The 23317-nt window shown below is 41.7% G+C and overlaps 1 protein-coding gene across 2 annotated transcripts in view; it reads right to left on the bottom strand.

Moving 5' to 3' along the window:
• Nucleotides 1-23317, bottom strand: part of TLN2 (talin 2) — a 328992-nt gene that overhangs the window by 238436 nt on the left and 67239 nt on the right. For both annotated transcript variants that reach the window (XM_069765599.1, XM_069765598.1), the window contains exon 2: nucleotides 3456-3488. The gene's annotated coding sequence lies outside the window, so the exon portion shown is untranslated. The remainder of the gene's footprint in view (nucleotides 1-3455; nucleotides 3489-23317) is intronic.

Consider the following 23317-nt stretch of genomic DNA (forward strand, 5'->3'; position numbering starts at 1 on the left):
CAGTTGCAAAAACCATCAAGCGCTACAAAGAAACTGGCTCACACGAGGACCGCCCCAGGAAAGGAAGACCAAGAGTCCAAATTTGAGATCTTTGGTTCCAACCAATGTGTCTTTGTGCGACGCAGAAAAGGTGAACGGATGGACTCTACATGCCTGGTTCCCACCGTGAAGCATGGAGGAGGAGGTGTGATGGTGTGGGGGTGCTTTGCTGGTGACACTGTTGGGGATTTATTCAAAATTGAAGGCGTACTGAACCAGCATGGCTACCACAGCATCTTGCAGCAGCATGCTATTCCATCCAGGTTGCATTTAGTTGGACCATCATTTAGGGCATCAGTTAGACCATCAGGACAATGACCCCAAACACACCTCCAGGCTGTGTAAGGGCTATTTGACCAAGAAGGAGAGTGATGGGGTGCTACGCCAAATGACCTGGCCGCCACAGTCACCAGACCTGAACCCAATCGAGATGGTTTGGGGTGAGCTGGACCACAGAGTGAAGGCAAAATGGCCAACAAGTGCTAAGCATCTCTGGGAACTCCTTCAAGATTGTTGGAAGACCATTCCCGGTGACTACCTCTTGAAGCTCATCAAGAGAATGCCAAGAGTGTGCAAAGCAGTCATCAAAGCAAAAGGTGGCTACTTTGAAGAACCTAGAATATAAGACATATTTTCGGTTGTTTCACACTAATTTGTTAAGTATATAATTCCACATGTGTTAATTCATAGTTTTGCCTTCAGTGTGAATGTACAATTTTCATAGTCATGAAAATACAGAAAAATCTTTAAATGAGAAGGTGTGTCCAAACTTTTGGTCTGTACTGTACAATAAAATTATATTGTGGTACCGTGTTAGACAGAAAAATAGATGTGAATTCTGTTCTGCCCAATGATGACAAAAGTATTCTCGGAGTGATAAAGCCAATAAAGGTATCACTCCGAGAACACTTTTGTTATCATTGGGCAGAAAAGTATTCACATCTAGAAAGTCATAATAAAAACTAATGCATCAGACATTGTTCATTTTTGCACAATAAAAGTAACTATATCTTCGATCACTGTTTCTTTGCGCATGCATTTAACAGACTTCATATGGATATTCAAGCACCCACTACTCAACTCTCCATATTAGAGGCAAGATAGAAGGTGGTTATATCTTTCCCCTATCAGCAACATACTGTAGTGAAGATACAAATTGAGTTGATTTCAACCAGACATAGTCAAAGCCAATTACCTTCAAGTGCAATTACCGACGAAATAACAAGTACGGTAATTCAACTGGCTGAATAGAGGCTATATAAAACTCCACTGATGCACTCTGCCTGTTTCTGATATCAGCCAGTGCTGTGCAATGAGCCCAATGTACCGTATATACTCTAGAATAAGCCGAGATTTTCAGCCCATTTTTTGGGGCTGAAAGTCCCCCTCTCAGCTTATACTCGAGTCATACCCAGGGGTCGGCAAAGGAGGGGGAGCGGGGGCTGTCTAATTATACTCACTTACTCCTGGCACGGTCCCTGCACGTCCCTGCTACTTCCAGCACTGCAGCTTCTTCCTGTACTGAGCGGTCACATGGTACTGCTCATTACAGTAATGAATATGCGTCTCCACCTCCCATAGGGGTGGAGCCGCATATTCATTACTGTAATGAGCGGTAACTGACCGCTCAATACAGGAAGATGCAGCGCCAGGAGAAACAGGGACTGCACCGCGCTAGGAGCAGGTGAGTATAACGTGGAGGGGAGCGCTGCACGATATTCACCTGCTCCTCGTTCCGGTGCGGCTCCATCTTCAGCATCCTCTGGCTGTGACGCTCAGGTCAGAGGGTGCGGTGACGTGGTCAGTGCGTGCCCTCTGCCTGAACGTTAGTGCTGAAGATGGAGCCGCACCGAAATGAGGAGCAGGTGACTATTGAAAGTGCCGGGGGCCTGAGCGACGGAGAGGTGAGTATGTGATTTTTTTTCTTATTGCAGCCACAGCATATGGGGCAAATGACTGTATGGAGCATCTATGGGGCCATAACATTTGTGCAGCATTATAAGGGGCAAGTGACTGTATGGAGCATCTCATGGGGCCATAGCGTTTGTGCAGCAATATATGGGGCAAGTGACTGTATGGAGCATCTTATGGGGCCATAGCGTTTGTGCACCACTATATGGGGCAAGTGACTGTATCGAGCATCTTATGGGGCCATAACGTTTGTGCAGCATTATATGGGGCAGGTGACTGTATCGAGCAGCTTATGGGGCCATAACGTTTGTGCAGCATTATATGGGGCAAGTGACTGTATCGAGCATCTTATGGGGCCATAACGTTTGTGCAGCACTATATAGGGCAAATATCTCTATGGAGCATCTTATGGGGCCCTTATTACCCTTTATGCAGGATTATATGGGGTACATTTTAATATGGAGCATCTAATGGGGCCCATCAAACTATATGGAGCATTATATGGGATTCCTGATTCAATATGGATATTCAAAAACACAACCTACTGATGTCTCAATTAATTTTACTTTTATTGGTATCTATTTTTACTTTTGAAATTTACCTGTAGCTGCTGCATTTTCCACCCTAGGCTTATACTCGAGTCATTAAGTTTTCCCAGTTTTTTGTGGCAAAATTAGGTGGGGGGGTCGGCTTATACTCGAGTATACACGGTATTTCTATAAGTTTAAGCCATGCTATGTGTCAAGACTGCAGTGCATTCATTTATGGAAGCAGTAGTGCTGTGTGCGGATAGTCCAGTGTATTAATAGGCGATGCAGTTTCACATTTCCTCTGCCTCCTACTTGTGACTAGTTTCAAGACATCAGTTTGTTTTTTTACAAGCAGAAGGCAGTGGAGTGTCTGATGAGAGTTCAGTGCATTCCGATGAGATGTAGCTTCAAGTATCAGAAACAGGCAGGAGTTGTATAAACTCTGCAGGTAAGCAGTGTATGGACTCCACCAGCCTCTTACATCACTGCTCTCATACCCCTTAGAATAGAAATCCTACTTTCAGCAGCACTCTATATATAGGGCATAAATAAAAAAAAGTAGAGTGAGGCATGCCGTAGAGGGTAGGAATCTGACTGCTGTAACCAAGACTTGATAAATGCTGATATAATTCTGCGGGTCACAGAATAAAAATAAAGTGACCGGTTAGTGATTTCTAAAACTGCAGTCAGCGAAAAAAAAGCAGCTACAATATCACATCCTCAGTTATTTTTAAGGCCTTGTCCATAATCAAGAGCAACTGAAGACATGGAAATACTGATCTGAGTATCTAGGAAAGCATAGACTGGATTAGTGCATGGGGATCACATGACCCAGCTCCACATAATGTAAAATTTTTGAATGAATCTAACCAATCCAGAATTAAACAGCAAGGATAAAACTTGGTGTGAGCAATTCAAGAGCAAATTGAGAGGACTGCACCTTTTCACCAATTTTGAATGCAAAATGTTACATACCTTTAAGTGCTGGAGTCTGTCCAATTAACAGACCTATAGAATAAAAAGAAAAAGGTATTAGAAACATCCAATTAACTGAGGACATCTGTATGAACATACCATAAAGTAGAGTTTTCTGATAATTCTGGAAATGGAGCATCTGGTGCGTGTTATAACGAAGTTGAGAAAAATGATGCACTTCAATCCGAAAAGAGGCCCATGCCTCTGGTTCTGGTGGCCTAATTTAGCCTAGGCTTTCTATAATTGACATATCCCGTTCCTCACATGCAATTACTCAACATGCACATATTCCCTAGTAAATTTGGTGGATTTTACAATTCGGTAAAGCTGCAGACCCCATTTGTAGACACCTGTTTGTCTTCCAGCTCAAATGAAATGTGGAAGCGGACTGTCCCGCAGGAGTCACCTGATGCCACCTCCACCGGAGTGGAAGCCAGGAGACAGACGGGGAGCACAATATAGAGTACAGAGCCATTAATAAAATGTAGAAGGCAACCCATTTTAAAAAAGGAATTACCATCTCAGACATTTATGGCATGTGTACATATAAAGCTTAATGAAGGGGAGAGGCTGATAAAACGTTGTGAAACACGTGAGCTCCAGTCTAGGAGTAACTGAAGCGGTATCTTCCAGCTCACAGACGTGGCTAGTGTATGTCAAACTGACAAAATGTCCATGTCTGGATGTAAAAAATACTATTGGGGCTTAAACCCAGGACTGATTACCGTATCTAGGACAATTGCTACCCGTGGTTTTCACAGATAACACTAGTACATCTGATATTCTATGGGGCTGTGCAGATGTAGTTTTTTTCCTTAAACCAAGTGGTCCGTGGGGGGGGGGGGGGGGGGCGAATGGAGACATATCCAAGTGCAAGTCTATGGGTCAGTGCCGAAAGTCAGAAAGCACTCAGATGACAGAGTGTGGATTTGATTTTCCAGGTTCTGCGCAGAATAGAAAAAAAAAAAAAACTTGTCAGAGAACCTCCAAAAGCAGATGAGTGGAAGCATGTGACCAAAAGAAGCAAGAAGACCATGGAGAAATCACCAACCACACAACTGAAGAACCGATATCAAATCTTTGTAGAGGATGAAGATGGCACACCTAAGGATGAAGCAATACCAGCAAGCAAAAAAGTAAAGGGCACACAGTAAACAAGTGACAGCAAAAAGTACAGCCAAGAAGCAACGAAGAGTGGTGGTGGTGGGAGACTCACTACTGAGAGGCACAGAAGCAGCCATCTGCAGACCGGACATAACTTCAAGAGAAGTATGCTGCCTTCCAGGTGCGATGATCAAGGATGTGACCGATAGGATACCAAAGCTCTTCAACTCCAAGGACGTCCACCCATTTCTTCTGATACATGTTGGCACCAATGACACGGCAAGGAAGGACCTACCGACAATCTGCAAAGACTTTGAAGAGTTGGGGAAGAAAGTAAAGGAACTGGATGCACAGGTAGTTTTTTCTTCTATCCTTCCAGTAGACGGGCATGGCACCAGGAGATGGAACAGGATCCTTGATGCAAACAACTGGCTAAGACGATGGTGCAGACAACAAGGATTCGGATTCCTGGACCACGGTGTGAATTACTTGTACGATGGACTCCTCGCCAGAGACGGACTACACCTCAACAAACCTGGGAAACACACATTCGCCAGAAGACTCGCTACACTCATCAGGAGGGCGTTAAACTAGAAGAAGAGGGGACGGGAAGAAAAACATTAGACTTGAACAAAGAAGATCCAGGAAAACATACTCAGAAGGGAGGTAAGAACATTTCTAAAACAATCCACAGCGAGGAGATTGGAACAAAACAAAATCCTCTAAACTGCATGCTCGCAAACGCCAGAAGCCTGACAAACAAGATGGAAGAACTAGAAGCAGAAATATCTACAGGTAACTTTGACATAGTGGGAATAACCGAGACATGGTTAGATGAAAGCTATGACTGGGCAGTTAACTTACAGGGTTACAGTCTGTTTAGAAAGGATCGTAAAAATCGGAGAGGAGGAGGGGTTTGTCTCTATGTAAAGTCTTGTCTAAAGTCCACTTTAAGGGAGGATATTAGCGAAGGAAATGAGGATGTCGAGTCCATATGGGTCGAAATTCATGGAGGGAAAAATGGTAACAAAATTCTCATTGGGGTCTGTTACAAACCCCCAAATATAACAGAAACCATGGAAAGTCTACTTCTAAAGCAGATAGATGAAGCTGCAACCCATAATGAGGTCCTGGTTATGGGGGACTTTAACTACCCGGATATTAACTGGGAAACAGAAACCTGTGAAACCCATAAAGGCAACAGGTTTCTGCTAATAACCAAGAAAAATTATATTTCACAATTGGTGCAGAATCCAACCAGAGGAGCAGCACTTTTAAGCCTAATACTATCTAATAGACCTGACAGAATAACAAATCTGCAGGTGGTCGGGCATCTAGGAAATAGCGACCACAATATTGTACAGTTTCACCTGTCTTTCACTAGGGGGACTTGTCAGGGAGTCACAAAAACACTGAACTTTAGGAAGGCAAAGTTTGACCAGCTTAGAGATGCCCTTAATCTGGTAGACTGGGACAATATCCTCAGAAATAAGAATACAGATAATAAATGGGAAATGTTTAAGAACATCCTAAATAGGCAGTGTAAGCGGTTTATACCTTGTGGGAATAAAAGGACTAGAAATAGGAAAAACCCAATGTGGCTAAACAAAGAAGTAAGACAGGCAATTAACAGTAAAAAGAAAGCATTTGCACTACTAAAGCAGGATGGCACCATTGAAGCTCTAAAAAACTATAGGGAGAAAAATACTTTATCTAAAAAACTAATTAAAGCTGCCAAAAAGGAAACCGAGAAGCACATTGCTAAGGAGAGTAAAACTAATCCCAAACTGTTCTTCAACTATATCAATAGTAAAAGAATAAAAACTGAAAATGTAGGCCCCTTAAAAAATAGTGAGGAAAGAATGGTTGTAGATGACGAGGAAAAAGCTAACATATTAAACACCTTCTTCTCCACGGTATTCACGGTGGAAAATGAAATGCTAGGTGAAATCCCAACAAACAATGAAAACCCTATATTAAGGGTCACCAATCTAACCCAAGAAGAGGTGCAAAACCGGCTAAATAAGATTAAAATAGATAAATCTCCGGGTCCGGATGGCATACACCCACGAGTACTAAGAGAACTAAGTAATGTAATAGATAAACCATTATTTCTTATTTTTAGGGACTCTATAGCGACAGGGTCTGTTCCGCAGGATTGGCGCATAGCAAATGTGGTGCCAATATTCAAAAAGGGCTCTAAAAGTGAACCTGGAAATTATAGGCCAGTAAGTCTAACCTCTATTGTTGGTAAAATATTTGAAGGGTTTCTGAGGGATGTTATTCTGGATTATCTCAATGAGAATAACTGTTTAACTCCATATCAGCATGGGTTTATGAGAAATCGCTCCTGTCAAACCAATCTAATCAGTTTTTATGAAGAGGTAAGCTATAGGCTGGACCACGGTGAGTCATTGGACGTGGTATATCTCGATTTTTCCAAAGCGTTTGATACCGTGCCGCACAAGAGGTTGGTACACAAAATGAGAATGCTTGGTCTGGGGGAAATTGTGTGTAAATGGGTTAGTAACTGGCTTAGTGATAGAAAGCAGAGGGTGGTTATAAATGGTATAGTCTCTAACTGGGTCGCTGTGACCAGTGGGGTACCGCAGGGATCAGTATTGGGACCTGTTCTCTTCAACATATTCATTAATGATCTGGTAGAAGGTTTACACAGTAAAATATCGATATTTGCAGATGATACAAAACTATGTAAAGCAGTTAATACAAGAGAAGATAGTATTCTGCTACAGATGGATCTGGATAAATTGGAAACTTGGGCTGAAAGGTGGCAGATGAGGTTTAACAATGATAAATGTAAGGTTATACACATGGGAAGAAGGAATCAATGTCACCATTACACACTGAATGGGAAACCACTGGGTAAATCTGACAGGGAGAAGGACTTGGGGATCCTAGTTAATGATAAACTTACCTGGAGCAGCCAGTGCCAGTCAGCAGCTGCCAAGGCAAACAGGATCATGGGGTGCATTAAAAGAGGTCTGGATACACATGATGAGAGCATTATACTGCCTCTGTACAAATCCCTAGTTAGACCGCACATGGAGTACTGTGTCCAGTTTTGGGCACCGGTGCTCAGGAAGGATATAATGGAACTAGAGAGAGTACAAAGGAGGGCAACAAAATTAATAAAGGGGATGGGAGAACTACAATACCCAGATAGATTAGCGAAATTAGGATTATTTAGTCTAGAAAAAAGACGACTGAGGGGCGATCTAATAACCATGTATAAGTATATAAGGGGACAATACAAATACAGTGGGGCAAAAAAGTATTTAGTCAGTCAGCAATAGTGCAAGTTCCACCACTTAAAAAGATGAGAGGCGTCTGTAATTTACATCATAGGTAGACCTCAACTATGGGAGACAAACTGAGAAAAAAAAAACCAGAAAATCACATTGTCTGTTTTTTTAGCAATTTATTTGCATATTATGGTGGAAAATAAGTATTTGGTCAGAAACAAAATTTCATCTCAATACTTTGTAATATATCCTTTGTTGGCAATGACAGAGGTCAAACGATTTCTGTAAGTCTTCACAAGGTTGCCACACACTGTTGTTGGTATGTTGGCCCATTCCTCCATGCAGATCTCCTCTAGAGCAGTGATGTTTTTGGCTTTTCGCTTGGCAACACGGACTTTCAACTCCCTTCAAAGGTTTTCTATAGGGTTGAGATCTGGAGACTGGCTAGGCCACTGCAGGACCTTGAAATGCTTCTTATGAAGCCACTCTTTCGTTGCCCTGGCGGTGTGCTTTGGATCATTGTCATGTTGAAAGACCAAGCCACGTTTCATCTTCAATGCCCTTGCTGATGGAAGGAGGTTTGCACTCAAAATCTCACGATACATGGCCCCATTCATTCTTTCATGTACCCGGATCAATCGTCCTGGCCCCTTTGCAGAGAAACAGCCCCAAAGCATGATGTTTCCACCACCATGCTTTACAGTAGGTATGGTGTTTGATGGATGCAACTCAGTATTCTTTTTCCTCCAAACACGACAAGTTGTGTTTCTACCAAACAGTTCCAGTTTGGTTTCATCAGACCATAGGACATTCTCCCAAAACTCCTCTGGATCATCCAAATGCTCTCTAGCAAACTTCAGACGGGCCCGAACATGTACTGGCTTAAGCAGTGGGACACGTCTGGCACTGCAGGATCTGAGTCCATGGTGGCGTAGTGTGTTACTTATGGTAGGCCTTGTTACATTGGTCCCAGCTCTCTGCAGTTCATTCACTAGGTCCCCCCGCGTGGTTCTGGGATTTTTGCTCACCGTTCTTGTGATCATTCTGACCCCACGGGGTGGGATTTTGCGTGGAGCCCCAGATCGAGGGAGATTATCAGTGGTCTTGTATGTCTTCCATTTTCTAATTATTGCTCCCACTGTTGATTTCTTCACTCCAAGCTGGTTGGCTATTGCAGATTCAGTCTTCCCAGCCTGGTGCAGGGCTATAATTTTGTTTCTGGTGTCCTTTGACAGCTCTTTGGTCGTCACCATAGTGGAGTTTGGAGTCAGACTGTTTGAGGGTGTGCACAGGTGTCTTTTTATACTGATAACAAGTTTAAACAGGTGCCATTACTACAGGTAATGAGTGGAGGAAAGAGGAGACTCTTAAAGAAGAAGTTACAGGTCTGTGAGAGCCAGAAATCTTGATTGTTTGTTTCTGACCAAATACTTATTTTCCACCATAATATGCAAATAAAATGTTAAAAAAATAGACAATGTGATTTTCTGGATTTTTTTTTCTCAGTTTGTCTCCCATAGTTGAGGTCTACCTATGATGTAAATTACAGACGCCTCTCATCTTTTTAAGTGGTGGAACTTGCACTATTGCTGACTGACTAAATACTTTTTTGCCCCACTGTATCTCGCTGAGGATCTGTTTATACCAAGGAAGGTGACGGGCACAAGGGGGCATTCTTTGCGTCTGGAGTAGAGAAGGTTTTTCCACCAACATAGAAGAGGATTCTTTACTGTTAGGGCAGTGAGAATCTGGAATTGCTTGCCTGAGGAGGTGGTGATGGCGAACTCAGTCGAGGGGTTCAAGAGAGGCCTGGATGTCTTCCTGGAGCAGAACAATATTGTATCATACAATTAGGTTCTGTAGAAGGACGTAGATCTGGGGATTTATTATGATGGAATATAGGCTGAACTGGATGGACAAATGTCTTTTTTCGGCCTTACTAACTATGTTACTATGTTACTATGTCTTTTTCCCCTCTCCACATCCAATAAAAACTCATGAAACCCTGATTAAAGTCTGAACAGAGTAACGACACGTGCACACTGAGTATTTGTTGAGTTTTTTTACCTCAGTATGTGCAAGCCAATACCAGGAGTGGGTGATAATACAGAAGTGGTGACGAGTTTCTATTATACTTTTCCTCTCCTGGTTTTCACTTACAAATACGGTGGTAAAAAAAAAAAAACAACAAACACTGAACGTGATCGTGTGAAGTAACGGACAGTTTTTCCTGGATGTGGTGAAACGATTGTGTGACCCTGCCCTCACAGTGAGGACAGTTTATTGTGCCTCTGTAATCTAACATGTGGACACCGCACCTTTCTTGAGAAGGCAAACCCTATTTTGAGTCACCAAAAGTGGAGAGGTGGCCAAGCAATTGTGTGTGTCTCCATTTATTTAGTAGAAGTTTGGAAAATACTGGACATTCCGAACATATCCACAAGTTAGGATAGCCCTTAGATATATGAATATTTGTGCTGGAAACAGATTCTTTTTTTTTAACCTCTCATTAACCAGTTTGAGCACCTTTTAAATAGTTTTTAATAAATCCGGCCGTGTATGCTAGTAAACACTGAAAGTGAGAGTTGGCCTAAGAGACACAAAGCCAAAAAAAGAATTGCAACCCGAGCTTGCCGCGACTGGAGAGATAGCAGTGAACACAGGCAGCAGTTGAAATAGCACTTGGCTCTGCCTAAGCCGGATATTAATCTGATGAAGAAATGTGCGGAGCTTGATACTTGCCCCTGCATTCAGCTCTTCCTACACATGAATAGAGCACAGTTGTGAAAAAATGTCAAGGATTTCTCTCAGAAAGACCGAGGACCAATGATGGGAAAGTTGGAGCAGTGTCTCCATGAGGAAAACACAATCTTGGCATTCCTTTGAAGATGTATCCGGGGTAACATTTATGTCGTATATACGACTACAGACATTCAGCCTTTGTTTTCATAGCAGTGAAATTACTGCAAACATGGCATCCAGTTGTTTCCAGTATATTGCACATGGCATTATTCCAGCCGCACGTAGCTTACACATGCTCTTACCAAGGGAAAAAAAAAAATATAAAAATATATGATAAAGAGTATTAGGGGTTTTATATGCTGCTCTATGCCAATTTAAAGGGGATGTCCAGTCAAAACCAATAAGTCTGCAGTCACTCTAAATCCCCCCCAGCGCAGCGTGGATTTGCCGATTTCAGACCCAGGAACGGAGAGTATGTATAAGTTACACATTTTCCCCCCCCTCCACCAGTGGGCACGGCCCCGCTCTCCATACCCTCTAGTCGGACTCACCCACTGGCCGCCACCCGCGTCACTGGTCGGGGAGGGGCTTCGGCTCTATACAAGTGTATGGAGTGAGCCCACATACAGGCCAGAAGCCATTCAACCTTTTTGATCAAATTTGTGTTAACTAAGTACCCCATGTCATTAAAATGTAAGATCTATGTACTACAGGATATATGCTCATTGTGGTATTTTTTTCTCTTGGGTTATGTCTGTAAAAAGGTCATAGTGTGAACGTGTACCTAAACATTGCACGTACTCCAACTTATGTTCTGGCTCATTTCTGTGGTTTCACTATATAAAAAGGCCCATATTTCTGAAACCAGATGGCAGATTTAAAGCAAAGGCATAAAGCAGAGGAATAACGAGAATGAAAAGAAAATAGCAAACAACTGACCACTTATGATCTGGTGACAGGACCTCTTTAAAACCTGGCATCTCCAAAAATGCCATTTACCTGCAGATAAAGTGGTAATTACAGATAAATAGTGTTTACATCATGTCTTGTAGACATACAGGTAAAAAAATGAAGCTTCATTCTCCCTGCAGCCGATCGCTTTCAGTCATAGGGGAATGGAGAGTTGACGCTTTACGACAGGAACGTGGGTGGGTGGATATGGGGCATATGACCTCAGAGGAGAGGGTGCACAGGAGGAATAAGAAAACACAATGGAAGGGCAGATCAGACTAAACTGTTCTTCCCGGTGTCTCTGCTGGTGAAAATGTGATTTCTGTCTGTTGTACTCTCAGATACCCACTGAACACGACGAGTACATACAACTACACTACAGCAAAGAACATTTGACCCTCAAGCTGCATGGTGGCTTTAGAGGTGCCAATTTCAGAATAGGTCATTGGGCACTTGTTTACCAGCCTATTTACACAGGCCGATGACCAATTATGGGGACCGAATGATCAGATATGATCGATCTATCCACTGGCGGACACAAAAACGAAAGGGACCCTGTGCAAAAATAGTATTGGGACCCTTTGAAGTTGAACAGCTAATCGTAAAGCACAATTCCACTGGTTTCAGAGGTGGGAATGGGCCCCCTTACCACTTGGGCCCTTGTGGGATGCACCAATGATATGCGCCATTGGGTCTATTCCCATACAGTATCATATCATTGTTAGCACATCCCGTTGTATCTTGGACGATGTGCTGCCAAGAATGTTTTTATTTGCAGTTATAAATGTTCTGATCACCCAATAAAAGGGTATACATCAGCAGATAATTGTGTGCTTATAATTACTCGTTAACTGATTAATGATGTCTCCCAAAGATTCTATTATGATTTTCTAGGTCAGTATTGGATATAAAAAAAAAAAAAAAAAAAGGTAAATGCATCAGATTTTTTAAGGCTATTGGTTTCGAAATAAACTCCCAAAAGATGGCAAGAAATCACAGAAACTGGATTTTTTAATTTTACATTGTTTATTTGCGACCATTTTTCCCCACCGGTATCAACTTCTGCAATTCAAGAAGTGAAATTTGTGCGGATTACACCTATCATGTGGGAATTTACATTCGCATGCAGCCTGCGCGCCATAATACGTGAATATTCTTTTTTAAGCTATTATCGAAATTTTTGAGATAGACGAGCAAAGTATCAGACTGAAACTGATATAAATTATATTGCAGAAAAAACAACGATAAACCAATTATACAGTAAGGGGCGTTTCCACGGTCAGGATTGGCTCAGGATTTGACACAGGTAACATCTGCATCTGAGGTCACTGGCAGGTCACCTGCGTTTTTGATTCGTTTTTTTTACATGCTTTTTTGATGCGTTTTTTACCACATGACTTTTTTTCATTACATGCTTTTTTGTCACTTGAAATAAAGGTTATTGAAAGTTGGCTTCTGGGAAGGAAAAAAAAAAAGTGATGATAGGGTATGTGCACACAGTCAGCAAACAATGCAGGTTGGACGCTGCATACATCTGCAGCATGTGCACAAAAAATGCGGAATGCATTCTAATAATAGGATGCTTAATGTATGCTTCTTTCCGCGTTTTTATAGCGAAAAAGCGCAAAAATTCCTGACCGTGTGCACATAGCCTAATGATAAACAGAAGAATTAAGTGGTAAGAAGGGCAATATGAGCAACTGTAAGTACACAGTGCTGTAAAATATGTTGATTGCAATATATTAAGAGGATACACATTTTGATTGGAGGGGTGCTTCTTTAATGAGGAACTGTCACTTGCCAGAAATATACGGTAATATGGAAATTTCCTCTTCAGAGAAAAAGAGGACTTGAACTCTATAGCGCCACCTGTTGGAAGTAGTGATCCTACAAGTCACAATCAACCCTTTAACGAGTCGTGCAATATGACTTAGAATAAAAGCCAAATCAGTATCTCAATTCGCAGACACGGTGTTTCGGGCTGTTGGCCCTCGTCAGTGCGAAGCATGAGAACTGATTTGGCTAGGGGGAGGCTCTGGATTGGGGTCTAAGGGGTAATGTTTCCCTTGTGGAGATTGACATACCAGCTCTGGCTTGTCAAGGTAAGGCGGCTTATTCGCCGTGCAATTGCCAGAAATACGCAATTTTTAAAATTGTGCAAAGGCCGCTGTTCTCCTAGATTTGGCATTCTTGTTGGTTCCCTCTTGCCTGTATGTAAAATTTAGTCTTGTTACCAAATGAGCGTGGTCACCAACTCTTCTCTGGGGATGGGTGGGTGGGTGGGGGGTATCCTTGAGGATCACACCCAGTTCTTAAAGTTTTAATGCAGTACCAGATCTGTCTGCCCTGTAAACACTGTGAACACATGTACATGAGGCCAAATTGAGTGTGCATGTGTATACGAGTCCAGACTAATAGCTGTCACAAACCCACATTAATGAAAAGCCAGATTCTAGATCCAAGTGACTGACAGCTGGAGACAAAAGTAATTACCGTAAATGCTTGTTTACTTTAACTACTAAGCAAAGTTTCTGTAGACAGTAGGTTACTACCCCAGGCATGAGTGGAATAAATTATTCAGAATTCAGGAGCTTTACATGAGAACTCCAGCAGTGAGTAGCAACTTTTTAGTAGCAGAATTTGCATCCATTAAATAAATCACTCTTGGAGTTTCAATGCCAACAACTACCGTATTTTTTTTTCAGACATACTGGTTGACTGGTTCTTGGGAACTGTCCAGCCCTGAACGATAGGTAATGCCACCTCTAAACGCTGGCTTTTAAAAATAATTAAATGTAGGTCCCTGCCATACAATAATGAATGAAGACTAGCACAGGTAGAATGAGGGACTGTGCGCGATCGCCGGAGGGTGTCAGCCGATTCTGACAGCAGACACCTGGCACTCGGTGCTGGAGCTGTGCCTCACCACTCCCGGCACTGTAACCACCGAAATACTGCAATCAAAAGCGATCACAGTATTAAGCAGGAAAACAGAGGGAGGAAGCCAACTTCGTGCTCCCGATCCCCTGTGTTGTCATTGCGAGGGGCCGATTGTTGCCATGGTGACCCGATGTCGCCATGAAGACATCTGGGTCACCAGAGCTAGTAAACTTGCTACAACATGCTCAGAACATGGTGTAGCAAGTTTGTATGTCAGTGCAGTGCAGTTTGTAAAGCATAGCAAACCTTCTATTTTGCTATGGTTTACATGCGATTAGACTGCAAAAACTGAAAGTCCCTTAGTGAGACAAGGAAAAAAAGAAAAAAAAATTGAAAAAAATCTTCTTAATACCGTGTTTCCCCGAAAGTAAGACAGTGTCTTACATTCTTTTACCACTCAAAAGTCCCACTATGTCTTACTTTTGGGGCATGTCTTACATTGGAAAAAAAAAACGCTGCGTTTTTTTTTTCCAACGTACAGTTTACTACCGCACTAGTGTTGAGCGATACCGTCCGATACTTGAAAGTATCGTATCGGATAGTATCGGCCGATACCCGAAAAATATCGGATATCGCCGATACCGATACCAATACAAGTCAATGGGACACAAGTATCGGAAGGTATCCCTGGATGGTTCCCAGGATCTGAAGGAGAGGAAACTCTCCTTCAGGCCCTGCGATCCATATTTAAGTGTAAAATAAAGAATTAAAATAAAAAATATCGCTATACTTACCCTCTGACGCGCCCTGGTATTAACCGGGAACCTTCCTTCCTTCGAATCAGCGCTTCCAGGACCTGCGGTGACGTCGCGGCTTGTGATTGGTCGCGCGACCAATCAGAAGCCGCGACGTCACCGCAGGTCCTGGAAGCGCTGATTCGAAGGAAGGAAGGTTCCCGGTTAATACCAGGGCGCGTCAGAGGGTAAGTATAGCGATATTTTTTATTTTAATTCTTTATTTTACACTTAAATATGGATCGCAGGGCCTGAAGGAGAGTTTCCTCTCCTTCAGACCCTGGGAACCATCGAGTTTCGGCCGACCCCGACACTACTCAGCACTACGTCTTACTTTCGGGGTACGTCTTACATTAGCCGACCCCGCTAAAACCCCCACTACGTCTTACTTTCGGGGGTGTCTTACTATCGGGGAAACACGGTATATACAGTACAGACCACAAGTTTGACACCTCATTTGAAGATGTTTCTGTATTTTCATGACTATGAAAATTGTACATTCACACTGAAGGCATCAAATCTATGAATTTACACATGTGGAATTATATACTTAACAAAAAAGTGTGAAACAACTGAAATTATGTCTTATATTCTAGGTGTTTCAAAGTAGCCACCTTTTGCTTTGATGACTGCTTTGCACACTCTTGGCATTCTCTTGATGAGCTTCAAGAGGTAGTCACCGGGAATGGTCTTCCAACAATCTTGAAGGAGTTCCCAGAGATGCTAAGCACTTGTTGGCCCTTTTGCCTTCACTCTGCGGTCCAGCTCACACCAAACCATCTCGATTGGGTTCAGGCTTGGTGACTGGAGGCCAGGTTATCTAGTGTAGCACCCCATCACTCTCCTTCTTGGTCAAATAGCCCTTATACAGCCTGGAGGTGTGTTTGGGGTCATTGTCCTGTTGAAAAAGAAATGATGGTCCAACTAAACGCAAACTGGATGGAATAGCATGCTGCTGCAAGATGCTGTGGTAGCCATGCTGGCTCAGTACGCCTTCAATTTTGAATAAATCCCCAACAGTGTCACCAGCAAAGCACCCCCACACCATCACACCTCCTCCTCCATGCTTCACAATGGGAACCAGGCATGTAGAGTCCATCCGTTCACCTTTTCTGCGTCGCATAAAGACACGGTGGTTGGAACCAAAGATCTCAAATTTAGACACATCAGACCAAAGCACAGATTTCCACTGATCTAATGCCCAAATAAGTCTTTTCTGCATGTTGCCTGTCCTTAGCAGTGGTTTCCTAGCAGCTATTTTACCATGAAGGCCTGATGCACAAAGTCTCCTCTTAACAGTTGTTGTAGAGATGTGTCTGGTGCTAGAACTCTGTGTGGCATTGATCTGGTCTCTAATCTGAGCTGCTGTTAACCTGCGATTTCTGAGGCTGGTGACTCGGATAAACTTATCCTCAGAAGCAGAGGTGACTCTTGGTCTTCTTTTCCTGGGGCGGTCCTCATGTGAGCCAGTTTCTTTGCAGTGCTTGATGGTTTTTGCCACTGCACTTGGGGACACTTTCAAAGTTTTCCCAATTTTTCGGACTGACTGACCTTCATTTCTTAAAGTAATGATGGCCACTCATTTTTCTTTACTTAGCTGCTTTTTTCTTGCCGTAATACAAATTCTAACAGTCTATTCAGTAGGAATAAGTAGTGGCTTTCAGTATCACCTCTATGCTGATGACACACAGATCTACATCTCTGGACCAGATATCACCTCCCTACTAACCAGAATCCCTCAATGTCTATCCACTATTTCATGCTTCTTCTCCGCTAGATTTCTGCAACTTAACATGGACAAAACAGAATTCATCATCTTTCCCCCATCTCACGTGACCCCCCCCCCCCCCCAACGAACCTATCCATTACAGTAAATGGCTGCCCACTCTCCCCAGTCCCACAAGCTTGCTGCCTCGGGGTAATCCTTGACGCTGATCTCTCCTTCAAACCACATATCCAAGCCCTTTCCACTTCCTGCTGACTTCAACTCAAAAATATTTCACAAATCCGTTCATTCCTCAACCAAGAATCTGCAAAAACCTTAGTCCATGCCCTCATCATCTCTCGCCTTGACTACTGCAACCTCCTGCTCTGTGGCCTCCCCTCTAACACTCTGGCACCCCTCCAATCTATTCTAAACTCTGCTGCTCGACTAATCCACCTGTCCCCCCCCCCGCTATTCCCTCTGTCAATCCCTTCACTGGCTCCCCATCGCCCAGAGGCTCCAGTACAGAACCCTAACCATGACGTACAAAGCTATCCACAACCTGTCTCCTCCATACATCTGTGACCTCGTCTCCCATTACTTACCTACACGCAACCTCCGATCCTCACAAGATCTCCTTCTCTACTCCCTTCTTATCTCCTCTTCCCACAATCGTATACAAGATTTCTCTCGCGTATCACCCCTACTCTGGAACCCTCTACCACAACACATCAGACTCTCGCCTACCATGGAAACCTTGAAAAAGAACCTGAAGACCCACCTCTTAAGACAAGCCCATAACCTGCAGTAACCACCGATCAACCAAACCGCTGCATGACCAGCTCTATCCTCACCTACTGTATTCTCACCCATCCCTTGTAGATTGTGAGCCTTCGCGGGCAGGGTCCTCACTCCTCCTGTACCAGTTATGACTTGTATTGTTTAAGATTATTGTACTTGTTTTTACTATCTATATCCCTCCTCACATGTAAAGCGCCATGGAATAAATGGCGCTATAACAATAAATAATAATAATAATAAATAATAGGAATATCAGCTGTGTATCCACCAGACTTCTGCACAACACAACTGATGGTCTTAACCCCATTTATAAGGCAATAAATCCCACTTATTAAATCTGACAGGGCACACCTGTTAAGTGAAAACCATTCTCGGTGACTACCTCTTGAAGCTCATCAAGAGAATGCCAAGAGTGTACAAAGCAGTCATCAAAGCAAAAGGTGGCTACTTTGAAGAACCTAGAATATAAGACATAATTTCAGTTGTTTCACACTTTTTTGTTAAGTATATAATTACACATGTGTTAATTCATAATTTTGATGCCTTCAGAGTGAATGTATAATTTTCATAGTCATGAAAATACAGAAAAATCTTTAAATGAGAAGGCGTGTCCAAACTTTTGGTCTGTACTGTATATTCTCTAATAAATTTGTAATTTTTAACAGTTTTCTGAGTGGTGATTTCCAGGGTACTCTACCATAACATTGGCTGTAGTGAAAGTTTCAGCCCATGGTGGGCACATCTTCAGTTCGTTTACAGTGGCCATTTCAGGTGGTCATTGCCAAACCAGAACGTAAGTTCACTCTCCTGCTCAAATACCAGAAAAGGAAATCCCATCTGTTTACAAATGACTTACTCTGAACATTATTTCCTTGAAATTTCTAAGAATATGAATTTCTGTATATGCAGTTCACATCTTAAAATATTTAACTGGACAATATCATAACAATACACACATTCTGTGCCAGCATTACGGCATTTTGCATAGCATTTGCTTAGTAGCCTCCCAAACGCTAGTTCACCCTAGTCAATTTTCCCGTGTACAAACTTGCATATCTTGGATGCCAGGACTACTTCAGCACTTTGCATGTAAGCAACTTAGTACTGACCCCTCAAAGACCGATACTCATTTTTTAAAATCTGACAAGTGTCAATTTATGTGGAAATAACTCAAACTCTTCAACATATCCTACTGATTCGGAGAATGTGTTCTCATGACCGATTGTACTTCATGACTGTGATTACATTTCTTCGATATGACTTATAGTCCAGTCATAATCTGAAAAAAAAAAAAAACACTTTACCCTGAACAAATTCCAAGAAAGCGTTTTATTGTTTTTTTGGTAGTATTACATGTAGGGAAAAACATACTAAAAGTTTACCAAGATAGGGTTACCACAAAGGGTCCAAATGTGACGTCAAAGAATATGGCCGCCAAATCTGTAAAATGTTAAATGCGACTCGCCTTTCAGTGTCTATCATCTTTCTTTTACAATTACTACTATTATATTTATTATTTAACGATTTATCTTCTTTTACAGAGCTGAGAATGATGGAAAGTCAAGAAACTTGCCCCTTATGCAGCCATGAAGTAGAAGATGATGGAGAAAGAGTGTCGATTGGTGCGAAAGGAGCTGAAGGGATCAATAAAGCCAGTATTGAGAGGGGCGTTAGCACTGTGGTAGCTGCTGGAGCAGTGGTGCACAAGAGATGTCGTATGAACTACATAAACCCTGTGGTCGGCGCTCACAGCACACCTGCATTTCTGCTACATAGCAGCGAACAGCAGATCACTGCTATGTAGCAGAGCCGATCGTGTTGTGCCTGCTTCTAGCCTCCCATGGAGGCTATTGAAGCATGGCAAAAGTTAAAAAAAAAAAAAGATAAAAGTGTCAGAAAAAAAAAAAAAAAAAAATAAAAAGTTTAAATCACCCCCCTTTCGCCCCAATCAAAATAAATCAATTAAAAAAAAAATCAAATCTACACATATTTGGTATCGCCGCGCTCAGAATCGCCCGATCAATTAAAAAAAAGCATTAACCTGATCGCTAAACAGCGTAGCGAGAAAAAATTTGAAACGCCAGAATTAAGTTTTTTTTGTCGCTGCGACATTGCATTACAATGCAATAATGGGCGATCAAAAGAACGTATCTGCACCAAAAAGCTATCATTAAAAACGTCATCTCGGCACACAAAAAATAAGCCCTCAACCGACCCCAGATCATGAAAAATGGAGACGCTACGAGTATCGGAAAATGGCGCAAATTTTTTTTTTTTTTAGCAAAGTTTGGAATTTTTTTTTCACCACTTAGGTAAAAAATAACCTAGTCATGTTAGGTGTCTATGAACTCGTACTGACCTGGAGAATCATAATGTCAGGTCAGTTTTAGCATTTAGTGAACCTAGCAAAAAAGCCAAACAAAAAACAAGTGTGGGACTGCACTTTTTTTGCAATTTCACCGCACTTGGAATTTTTTTCCCGTTTTATAGTACACGACATGCTAAAACCAATGATGTCGTTCAAAAGTACAGCTCGTCCCGTAAAAAATAAGCCCTAACATGGCCAAATTGACGGAAAAATAAAAAAGTTATGGCTCTGGGAAGGAGGGGAGTGAAAAACGAACACGGAAAAACGAAAAATCCCAAGGTCATGAAGGGGTTAAAATGCACTGTGTATTAATTTTATAATTTCTAGAAATGTACATACTGTCATGACATCATTGATGACGTCATGACCTCGCCTGTCCATGTAGTTAGTATAAAACTTTGTATAAAAATTGTTATATGAAAATATATAGTATACAAAATGCAAACTCTTCTGTAACCTAAAGCTACAGCTTTGAAATAGGGAAATATTCGTTATTTTTAGTGCGATGGTTGTCATAGTTAGGACCTTTGTAGTGATCAATTTTTGGAAAACTTTTAATATGTTGTTTCCCACATATAATAGTAATTAAAAAAATCATAAAAAACGCTTTCTTGGAATTTGTCCCGGATCAAACCGTATTTTGACTGGACTATTACGTATATTTGTGAAAATATCAGAAATTTGGAAAAGTTTGGAAATTTTTGCAATTTTCTAACTTTTAATTTTTATGCCCTTAAAGAGAGTTATGTCACTCGAAATAATTAATAAATAACATTTCTCACATGTCTACTTTAAATCAGCACAATTTTTGAAACAATTTTTGTTAGGAAGAAACAATTTACAAAACCATTTTAGGGACCACATCACATTTGAAGTGACGTTGTGGGGATTATATGATGGAAAATATCCAAAAGAAACACCATTCTAAAAACTACAGCCCTGAATGTGCTCAAAACCACATTCATGAAGTTTATTAACTCTCCAGGTGCTTCACAGGAACTAATGCAATGTGGAAGGAAAAAACATGAATATTTAACTTTTTTTCACAAAAATATTACTTTAGCCCCAAATCTTTTATTTTTACAAGGGTAACAGGAGAGTAAGGGCCCCAAAATGTGTTGTGCAATTTCTCCCGAATACAGCAATACCCCATGTGTGGGGAAAAGTACTGTTTGGGTGCAAGGCACGGCTCGGAAAAGGATCATAGTTTGACTTTTTTAACCCAAAAATGGCTGAATTCGAAAGCGGACGTCATGTCGACATCAGAGAGCCCCTAGTGTGATTAAAAAGTGAGAAAACCCCCACAGCTGACCCCATTTTGTAAACTATTCTATTCAATTAATGTATCTAGATGTATTTTGATCACCTTGAACCCCAGTTGCTTCACAGAAGTTTATAAAATAGAGCCATGAAAGTAAAAACTAAAAAAAAAACAAAAAAAAACACGTTTTTTATTTATATTACGCGTCATGACATCCGCAGACCATTCCATCTAAGCCTGCGTTACATAAAGTCACTCTCCTTTCTGAGCCCTGCCGTGACCCAAACAGTAGTTTTCCACCACATATGGGGTATTGGCGTACTTAGACGAAATTGCACAACAAATTGTATGCTGCAATTTCTCCTGTTACCCATGTGAAGATGCAAAATTTGGGTTTAAAAACATTTTTCTGGTTATTTTTTTTTTTTTTTTCACGGCTCTGTCATACACTTTGGTGAGGCACCTGGGTGTTCAAAGTGCTCACCACACATCTCAGTACATTCTTTGAGGGGTTCTAGTTTCCAAAATAGGGTTACTTATGTGAGGTTTCCACTATTCAGGCACATCAGGGACTCTCCAAATGCGACATGGACTTTGCTAATTATTCCAGCAAATTTTTAATTTAAAAAGTCAAATGTTGCTCCTTCCCTTCTGAGCCCTGCAGTGTGCCCTAAGAGCAGTTTTCCCCCACAAATGGGATATCATCATGCACAGGAGACATTGCACAACATATTTTGGGGTCCATTTTCTCGAGTCACTCCTGTGAAAATAAAAATTTAGGTTTAGAGTAACATATTTGTTAAAAAAGTTAAATGTTCATTTTTTCCTTCCACTTTGCTTTAGTTCCTGGGAAGCAGCTGAAGGGTTAATAAGCTTCTTGAATGTGGTTTTGAGCACCTTGAGGGGGTGCAGTTTTTAGAATGGTGTCACTTTGGGGTATTTTCTGTCATATAGGCCCCTCAAAGTCACTTCAAATGCGATCTGCTCCCTAAAAAAAAGGTTGTGTAAATTTGGTTGTAAAAATGAGAAATTGCTGGTCAACTTTTAACTCTTATAACTAACTAGATGGCAGCCCGATTCTAAAGAATCGGGAGTCTAGAATCCATATATACTTGAAATTCGGCAGGAGCTTGAAGAGCAACGTCACTGGGCCCGCTTTCACGCAGTAGAAACTTGCTGTGAGGTAAAAATTCAAAAATCACACCAAAATGGCGGGCGGAGTGTGTCACAGTACGGCACGTTTCTGATTGGTCGCTCGCAGCAGGCGGCAACCAATCAGACACTGGACACTGTTGACGTCACTTATCTCCGGACATTAGCTCCGGACATTAGCTCCGGACATTAGCTCCGGACAAAGACACGGAAGTTGGCACAAATTGCAGGAAGTAGTATTCTAGGCAATTAATCTCCGGACATTAGCTCCGGACATTAGCTCCGGACAAAGCCACGGAAGTTGGCACAAATTGCAGGAAGTAGTATTCTAGGCAATTATATATTAGACTATAAAAAAAAAAATCTTGCACAAATTGTGATGATATAAAGTAGACATGTGGGCAGTGTCAGACTGGGGTGCCAAGGGCCCACCAGTAACCAAATCCAGGGCCCCACTTTTTAACAACATGCAAATGTGACAATATCCTCAATCACAAATGTATATAACAATGAGATGGGTAGATTGGTAAATGAATAAGAAGCTGCCTTTCTCTGTACCTAGTGATTTGGGTATATTGTACTAAGTACCACTCAATTAAGAGGTGGCCCACTATTGCACAGGGGCCCACCGGAGTATTCTCCTGTTCTCCTATGGGCCAGTCCAAGTCTGCATGTTAGAAATGTTATTTATTAGCTATTTTGTGTGATATACTGTACCTCTATGATTTAAGGGCACAAAATGTAAAAATTACAAAATTTTCACCAAATTTTCAATTTTTTTCATAAATAAATGCAAATCATAATGCACACATTTTACCACTATCATTGAGTACAATTTGTC

Source organism: Ranitomeya imitator, chromosome 4 (assembly GCF_032444005.1).
Source record: "Ranitomeya imitator isolate aRanImi1 chromosome 4, aRanImi1.pri, whole genome shotgun sequence".
Taxonomy (NCBI): Eukaryota; Metazoa; Chordata; class Amphibia; order Anura; family Dendrobatidae; genus Ranitomeya; species Ranitomeya imitator.